The sequence below is a fragment of the Acartia tonsa genome, chromosome 11 (assembly GCF_053477335.1).
Source record: "Acartia tonsa isolate MP-2025a chromosome 11, ASM5347733v1, whole genome shotgun sequence".
NCBI lineage: Eukaryota > Metazoa > Arthropoda > Copepoda > Calanoida > Acartiidae > Acartia > Acartia tonsa.
In genome coordinates, this window is record NC_137270.1 from 37898814 (window position 1) to 37906412 (window position 7599).

The 7599-nt window shown below is 40.5% G+C and overlaps 1 long non-coding RNA gene across 1 annotated transcript; it reads left to right on the forward strand.

Moving 5' to 3' along the window:
• The first annotated feature begins 3626 nt into the window (after nucleotides 1–3626).
• LOC145331883 (uncharacterized) lies at nucleotides 3627–5826 on the forward strand. Its single transcript, XR_013883950.1, has 3 exons — nucleotides 3627–4224; nucleotides 4793–4947; nucleotides 5747–5826. It is a non-coding gene; the product is annotated as an uncharacterized LOC145331883 (long non-coding RNA).
• Nucleotides 5827–7599: the final 1773 nt, after the last annotated feature.

Genomic DNA, 7599 nt, shown 5'->3' on the forward strand with positions numbered 1-7599 from the left:
ATTCAAAGCTGGATAGTTCTGAAGTAGCAGGATGTCTGTCTGTATATCAGGACACCAAACAACAGGATGACTGTCTGTTTAATTAATACAATGTATTAATTAACTATGCACTTTGAAGGGGTAGAATATCTGCCTATGCAAACTATCTAAAGTAGTAGGATGTCTGTAAATAGCTGTATTGGTCTTAATAAAGACTCGAACCCAAACCAGATAATGTTCTGTGTTAGGACTCTCAATATCAACTGACTTAAATATATTTTCTCTTTATTCTTTCTGAGAGCAATTAAAGAGCAATTAAGAGTAACAATTAACATATGGTCTGCAAGCTTAAATATATGACATCACAACATAAATATATGACATTTACCCCCTTCTGAAACCATCCAGCTAAGCATGGTTTCACCATCCATCAGGTTGATCCAATAAACTAGGATCAATGTCTTCACTGGGTGAACCTACATCAAAATTAACCCCGGCCTCCAGTCCTTCCTCTCCTTCACCCACTGGAGGAGGAGTGTTCAGCGCCCCTCCACCAACCTCAGCCGAAACACCCACTGTTGCCGCTATGACAGCATTACTCGCTGCAGCAGTTACAGGCCCTCCTACAGCCACCATCACAGCATCATTTACCGCTGAGGCGGTATCATTCGCAACAGCCACCTCTGCAGCAACCGCTGGCCCATCTGCCGACATTGCCACCTCCATCTCAACGCCACCAGTGACCTGAACACCTCCCGAGACCATCATCACTCCGTTGCTAACCCCAGCACCGTCAGAAGTTCCAGCCTGCTGCAACTGCCAATATGACGCCGCCGGGAAGTCATTGTTTATTCTGCGCCGGATCTCGCTAAGCTCACTAAAAATATTGGACAGGTGCCTTTGCACTTCAGCCTCTTTCTTAGCCATCTCAGAAATAGCCTCTTGAACCTTAGTTCCCTGTCCTGCCAAGACACTTTCCACCTGTTGGCTCACCTGCTGTCCCAACTTGGCTGAACTACTTTCCCAATTATCAGTCATTGCTGTCTGTACACTTTGTACCATATAAGAAGTCTTTTGCTGTGCAGTATTAGCCACCATTTGCTGCATCTCTGTATCTACCTTCCTTATACAGTCCATTAGATCCCTCTTATGCGAGGCCAACATATCTTTAATCCGATTATGACTGTCCGTCTGCCAAAGTTTCTGTGCAGTGTTCAAACTTTTGACTGATTCTCTTACAGCTTCACGAATTTTTTCCTCAATCATAGGCTTTAGAGTCACAGCAACAGAATTACTGATTTTACCTATATCTTCATCACTGAGCGGCGCCAAGCCACGTTTGTCATTCTTGCGCTCAGCCTTATTTCTCTCAACCTCAGCACGTAAATCTGGTAACTCCCTCTTTTGTTTAGGCCCAAGAGAATCTGCCCCAGCAGGCCGCTTGACCACGCCCCTTCTGGAAGTACCTTCCCCAGCATCATTATAAGCATTGCTGGCTCCCCTTCTGGAAGTACCTTCCCCAGCATCATCATAAGCCTTGCTGGCTCCCTTAGACCTTACCAACCCAGCAGCCTGATTGGGCACAAACTTACCAAATCTGCGCCGTCTCTCACCAGAACCAGTATCTGCCACCTTTTCAGGCTTGTCCGTAGTAGGCTCAGTCCAACTGTCTATCTCCGAACCACTCTGTTCACTGGGCAGACGATCCCTGGAATCAAGCTCAACTTCAAGACTCACGTTGCCAACATCGTCCTCATCATCATATCCAGGCTCATACCTGGGGGATTCTACATCATACTGCCTCCTGTCATCTCTTCTATACACAACATGCCGCCGATTAGATCTACCAGCTTCCAACATCTCAACAGACGGTTCACGCTCCTCCCGCCGACCAGACGGCCGCTGATACCGCCTTTCGTTTCCATCTCCATTTCCTGATAATAATCAATAATTAAATATTAACATTTTAATATTTTAATATTTTAACATTTTTCATATATAAGACGACATTCAAAACGAAATACTTTACATAAATTATATTTATCAGGGATGCCAAATTTTAATTACTGTTTTCCCGATAACGCGAAAATTTGACGCAGTTACACAGTCTGCCTAGACAACCAACACACAGCAATCCAATAACCACCCCAGCAGCACCCATCACAGCCATAACAAAATGCTGCCAACTATTAGTCAACCAATCAATTGAGGAATTATACAAATGTACAAACCAATCTTCTGTCACCTCTACAACAAACGCATTTGAATTAGCAGCCAATTCCGAAAGTTTAGCCTCTTCCACAGACTCCAACACCTGTCCTTTCTCTCCCTTATCCAGCAGATGCTCAAAATTCAATGGTACCTTCAACCAACTATCCTCCAGCCGTTTAGTCTGAACCAGCTGCATTCCTGCCCCCTTATTGCCTAGATATAATCCAGGTTTAACTCTCACAAATACTGGATTTTTCCTACACTCGACAACCATTAACAAGGAAACATTTTTAACTAATCTTGTGAATGGTTCTACAGCAACAATTCTATCATCCATAAACAGAGAAAAATGACCAAGATAACACGGCAAATTTGCTCCTATAGTCACATTCAACCATCTTTTTTTACATACAGACACAAGCTCCATCTCCCCCAGATGTTGTACCAACAAATTTCCGACTTGCTTGATGTTGGAATGAAACAAATTATTCTCCCAACACCCCTGTTCTGCCTGCAAAATCCTTTCCACTTGATGATAGGAAGAAGTTAACTGTAATAATAAAGCACCATCCTCCTCTTTTTTTCGCATCCAAGGAAAGAAATTCTTTTTAGCAGTTGTAATCCACAAAAATACATCAGGAACGTTGGTATGAAAATAATGCAAATCAGTCAGAAAGTCAGAAAACTCCACTTTTTTCCCCAGTTTTAATCCCAACGAAAACTGTGGAGAAATCGCCAACCAACTTTGGCCACCCTGATTATTAGCATCATCCGCCATATTAGAAAATGTAAACAAAGTTAAATTTACAATTTCAACAGTCCGAAAATAACTAAAATAACGTCTATCTTCCTGTGATCTATTGTGAACTATCACTCTATCAAGCCCAAGCCGCAGATCAGACTCCAGACAGTGTGCCCCAATGAACTGGTCTTCAAGAAAACAACTGTTATCAGGTAACATTGAAATTTGTATATTTTTCAAATAACTTGTAATCTGAACTTCTTGAAAAGTATTAGGCACAAAGGTATTATTTAAATAAATACCATCTCCTCTGCACTGAGGATCAATCCCATACGTCATCATATCATCATACAGGATGGTACCATTTATGAAATAAGTCAGTGACCGGTCATAAAACGCTACAGGCAACCGTCGTCCATCTATGTCTAACACCCTCTGTTCCTCCATCCTTTTACAATCTTCACTAGAAATTAACTCATCACTACTAACAACAGCTGGTGCCCCTAAATGTAGATGGCTATATTTGCCGCAATACCAGGTGTGAACCGTTCTGTCGACGTGACATTGTACAGCGGGCAAAAATCTCACTCCAACTTTTTTTAACAGATGACCGCTGACTGTTCCATTAAACTCATGCTGACCAAATACTGTACATTCTGAAGCCCTCAACTCAGGACCGTCGCCAATACACTCCTTTACTAGCACAGGTATCACATCAGCACCACAGGGTAACAAACACAATCCCCAAATTAAAAAATATTTACCTGATTTGAATTTATTATTATGACCAGACATTATTAGCTGATAACTGTTCACCAATTCACCCGCAAATATCAACTGATTTAGCCTTTCATTGCAGGGTAACTTTCTACCTACTAGCTTTGTCAGCACATATTTGTTATTAAAATAATCAAATAACAATTCATGAACTCTTATTATAATATATTTTTTTTTAAATATTTATATGTATTTTAATAATATTTTTTTTCTCAAAAATAATTATTATCAGCTCTCCTTTCCCTACTTTCTCCGTCCTCGAGTTCCTATCTGAACATGTACCACAGGACCCCCTACCTGAGATCTTAACCTCCTCCCAGTGTCCCATAAATATTTCGCCACCCGTGATCCACTTTTCTTAATTGTAACTAATCTTTCAGGTGAAGATTGCGGCGGCGCCGTAGTCAAAAACGACTGTTCCGATGGAAGCTCAACCTCGTCAAAATTACCCTCAGCTACAGGAGCAGGCACCACAGATTCATCTGTCACTCCCACCTCTACTCCTTCACCTACAGGTATAATTTCTCTATTCTCATTCTCTGGAACTCTGTCATTATCAACCTCAACCTCACTCTCCCTCTCCTGAATCTCGTCACTCTGTCTTTCCTCTGCCAACTCAAAACCATCATTTTCAGATGACAAATACACAACATCTTCACTCTCTCTCTCCTCTACAGTTTCTTTCTCTACAGGCATATTGTCAACCTCCAAAAATATCTCATCGGACGGACAAATTTCAGGTAAAGGAAAAACGTTAAAATTAACCTCCTCCCCTAGAACTTCCGTTCGAGCATGAATTTTTCGAATTTTATCCCTAGCTACAACCTGATTTTTCTTGATGGGATTATTCCCAAAAGGTGCCAACTCATACAATGCATCCGAGAATTTCTTAACTACAATAAAAGGCCCTCCATAGAAAGACTGTAATTTCTTGGACACATCAGTTTTTACAATATTAAAGAAAGCATAACAAACATCTGTAACTCTTAATGCTTCCCTCTGTACTCTGTGTTTATTTTGAACCTCTAAATATAACTTGGATTTTGTAGAAATTCTCTTAATTACATCCTCCATATTTTTCAGAAATTCCAAATACGACCGCGAGGATGAAGATTCAACAGACGGGACTGGTGATAGAAAATCGAGAGGAATACGTGGCTGCCGACCAAAAACTAGAAAAAATGGAGAATATCCAGTTCTAGTACTCTTGGAACAGTTAATCACCAACGTAGCCAAAGGTAATTTTTTAGCCCAGTCCTTTGTTCCATGATTTTCGTCTACTTTCAAAGCAGCATACAAACTTTGATTTTGCCTCTCTACAGGATTCGAATTTGGATTCCTGGGGGGAATTAGGACAGTATCCACCCCCAATCCTTTCATCACGCCTTTAAACACACTGCTTGTAAAATTTGTACCTCTATCCGATCTCAAAGCTCTAAATAAACCATAGGTAGGTACAAAATTTTCCAATATAGCCTTTACAGTTGTTTCAGTTTTAGCATCAACCAACGGACATGTAAAAACATATCTAGAAAATAGACAAACCATGATTAAGACAAATTTAACCGTCTGTCCCTGATGATAACATGGAGTCCAAGGTCCAACCAGATCTACGGACATATTAGCAAAAACTTCACTACTTTGAACAGAATGAGTTATAGGTGAAACATGTTTAGGATTACTTCCAGCCTTTTTCAAACATGTAATACAACTTCGTATTCTCGATTCCACAAACTTGTTCACGCCAGGCATAAAAAATCTCTCATTTATCTTACGTATTGTCTCCTGCACACCTCTATGTCCAGAACCATATCCACCATGAGCTGAATCAAATATATCATTGTATAAAGAAAGAGGCACTACAGGCCTCTCGACGAAACCCCCTTCGGCCAAAGGCTGTCTGAAAATTACAACCCCCTCTAGCACATACATATGGCCAATAAGATTGTACAATAATTCTCTTCTGCCCGATAACTCCGCCCTCTCATAAGACGACAACTGTCTCCTTTCCAATATCCATAACCTTATTTCATTTAGGATCTCGTCCTGCTGAAGACTACTTTGCCAGACAAACTCAACATCCGCCTCATCCTCTGCAGAATGTACCTGCATAATAGCATAGATTTGATCCAGAAATGGTGAATCATCCAGGTAAGGATCCAAAATTTTATTATCTGTCTTTCTACACTCCTGACAATCCTTCAGTCGATGATCCTTACAATCTAACTCAGTTCTCGACAAATAATCTACGTTCACATGCTTAGTCCCCTGTCGATGGATAACTGTAAAGTCAAAACTTTGCAAGAAAGTTATCCATCGATAGGTGACACCGTTTATTGATCCTTTAGCCCAACGTTTATAATGCACTAGTGAAATACTGTCTGTCCGAACCAAAAATTCACGAAACCTACAAAAGTGTAAAAAATTCTTTAATGCATATACTAATGCACCTAATTCTCCTTTATAGGAAGGATAATTTTGTTCTGCAGCATTACACTTTTTACTACAGACACCAAACACTCTCTCTACACCATCCTGTTCTTGCGAAATAATCCCTGCAAAATACTGAGAACTATAATCTACATCCACAATAAAAAGATTAGGATTATCCCATTGAGGATAGCCTTTACACATTTCAGTCTTGAACATTTCCATAAATTCAGTCCATACTCTGTTCAACTCTTCTGTCCACTTTATTATAGTGTCATTCCTGTGACTATCCAACATGCACGACCTCTTGGCATAATCAGCAAAATATCCTCTGTAATAATTAGTAAATCCCAAAAATTTCTGCAACTCTTTCCCTGTTCTAGGCTTGCCCCAATCCTTAATCCGTTCCAGATATGCAGGATTCATTTTCAATCCATCGGCACTAATAATATGTCCCAAATAATGGCATTCTCTAGTCAATAAATCACACTTATCTAAATTTAATTTCAGGTTGACCTGCCGAAGAACTTGAAACAGTGCCTGCAGATGCTCTACATGTTCCTCTGGACTTGATGAAAACACGATCAGATCGTCCAAGTAGCTGATACAGAATCCATACATACCTGGCAGGATAGACAGCACCTTATCCATCAGAGCACAGAACAGGCTGGGTGCATTACACAACCCAAATGGCAACCTGTTAAACAAATACATCCTGTTTGCTGCACTAAAAGCTGTCAACGGTTTAGAGTCTTCATCCATAGTCATCGAATGGTAGGCAGCTGTCAAATCAAGAGTACTGAACACCTTGCCAGAACCCAGCTTCGTCAGATTATCCGAGATCAGTGGCAGCGGCCACGCCACCCGCTTAGTCACGTTGTTGAGGTTGCGGAAATCGATGACAAACCTCAACTTAGCCTCTGCTCCAGGTGCAGCCTTCTTTTTCACAGCAAAGATAGGACTGGACCAATCCGAGAAACCCTCCTCAATAATGCCAGCATCCAGCCATTTGGTCAACTGTTCCTTCAATTTAGCATCGTACTCTGGATTCAAAGGAATATTTCTGGCCTTCACAGGTTTAGCTCCAGGTAACAATTCTATATTATATGTCATTAATCTACAATCACCAATATCTGAATCATTCATTGAAAAGATATCAAAATTTTCCAAACAAATTTTAATAATCCTGGGTTTCAATTCTGGATTTTCCTTAATCATCTGGTTTTCATCTAACTTCAATTTTTGAATAATAAACTGTACCCGTTCATGCATTTTTTGCCCCGACAACTTTTCTGGCTTATCCAATTCATTAATTGTTTTATTACAGGTAACATCTTGATTATCCATGATGAAACAATGCCCCATCTTCACATTTCTCAACAAGGTAATAGGTTTTATTGACGCATTAACCACATTAACCACACAGGACCCATCTTTCCGTGGCTGATACACCCCCTCAA